Source organism: Centruroides vittatus, unplaced genomic scaffold (assembly GCF_030686945.1).
Source record: "Centruroides vittatus isolate TY-2023 unplaced genomic scaffold, ASM3068694v2 contig_223, whole genome shotgun sequence".
Classification (NCBI taxonomy): domain Eukaryota; kingdom Metazoa; phylum Arthropoda; class Arachnida; order Scorpiones; family Buthidae; genus Centruroides; species Centruroides vittatus.
The window spans coordinates 623-2,400 of record NW_027121388.1 but is presented as its reverse complement, the minus strand read 5'-3'; the positions used below and the strand labels follow the sequence as shown (position 1 = coordinate 2,400).

The window sequence follows — 1,778 nt, the reverse complement described above, 5'->3', positions numbered from 1 at the left end:
TACTTCCGAGTAAAAATGATTAACGAAAATAACATCTTATTACAATATGTCACTCTGCTCGTTTCCTTGGTTATAATAGTAGCCATTAGTTTGTATGAAATTGCTGCCACTGTCTTTGTCTATCCTTACATAGAAAAACAGAAGAAATTTAATGGGGAAGCCCTCTTCTGTAGTATATTCACCTCCATAAATGCTGGTTTTTTTATTGGCGGAATCGGTTATATCTTATTCTTAGCGGCATTGTTGATGCTGATCTCGTATAAAGAATTTGAGCAATTGTCGATAGAGCTGCTTTCAATAAAAAGAATTGATTATAATTTACGAGAAAAGCTAAACGAATTAATGATGCATCATGAAGAACTTTGGATTTTCATTCAACAGTTTAATTCTAAAAATAATTTTGTATTTGGATTTCTTTACTTTGGAATCGTTTGGTTGACAAGTTTTTTATATTATGCATTTTTGTTCATAGAACTTCATTATTTCATTAAATTATTAATACTTCTATTGATGATCCCATTCACTTGTATTTGCATAATTGCTGGCTGTCTGCTGTGCTCTTTAGCATTTACGGTAATTACACTCTATGTGCACAATTGACATATGCTTTTGATCGTTTATAATTGCTTTTTCTCTTGTAGATGGAAAATACCTTTCAAGATATCAGACAATTTGCAGGATGTGACATTGGAGAAAATCGGAAGCTAAAGGTAGGTGATTTACGCGACATTTAAACAAATATTTTTCTGAAATTGACAATAATTTCAGATTTTGAACTTCATGAAAAGATTTGGAAAAGTCTCTCTCTGTCTCTCAATAGGCAGATTTTTGATTATTGATAAGAGAATTCCCCTGAAGGTTGTATTATTTTTTTAATTAATTGCGGTTTTGTCATTGTTTACAAATTTTGTGTTTGTATTGAAAATAAATTGAGTTAAATTTAATTTTCAGATGGCAAAAACGTTACATTCAGTTTTCTCTGGTTTTAAAAAGCTGAAAAGCATTTCGAATGAACAACAAAACTGTTCACAGTTTTATGAAATTAATTTCACGAAAACGAATTAGAAAAAAAAAAAACATCTGTAGAATTGTGTACTTTAAATGAAAATGTTTTTCTGCAATTATTATGTTTATTAAATGTAATCTATGGATGAGTATAGATAAAGCATTATAGTTTGCAAATGCTTGAATCATTTTTTTATAATTAATTCTTAGTTATACATGTAATATGTTTTTAAGTATTTAATTTTACAACTACGCTTTTAAATTGATTTTTTCAGTGAGGCAGTGGAAGTGGCAATGCAAACACTTGCCTTACTTTTAATATAGTGCATATTATTTATTTATTGATTTATCACAATTAATTACAGTTAAAAATGTCAAGTATATAAAGTAAGATTTACTTCTTTACTACTGGTATAGGACTACGTAAAAGAAAATACATAAAAATAAAAATAACATCAGTAAAAACATAAAACGATAACACGATAATAATAAGACAAAAATATTCACATTATGAATTATTAGAGATTCTTTACGAACGTGTTTATGACGATTTTTATAAGACGATTTAAATCGACAGTGTTTTCGAATAAATCAGATATTAAACGATAATTCCTGAAATGTGTTTATACATGTAAAAATATAGGAACAGAATATAACAAAAACTTACGATATTACGAAAAAACACAAAAATATGGTGTAGTTTCTTGGCAGAAGTTGTTACTGTGTTAAACACACAGTAACAACTTTTGCTGAAAGAGATAGTTCAGATCTCT

The 1,778-nt window shown here is 28.0% G+C and overlaps 1 long non-coding RNA gene across 1 annotated transcript; it reads left to right on the top strand.

The window, feature by feature from the left end:
• Positions 1–639: 639 nt before the first annotated feature.
• Positions 640–1,088, top strand: LOC136970977 (uncharacterized). Its single transcript, XR_010880078.1, has 3 exons — positions 640–710; positions 769–858; positions 952–1,088. It is a non-coding gene; the product is annotated as an uncharacterized lncRNA (long non-coding RNA).
• The last annotated feature ends 690 nt before the right edge of the window (positions 1,089–1,778 follow it).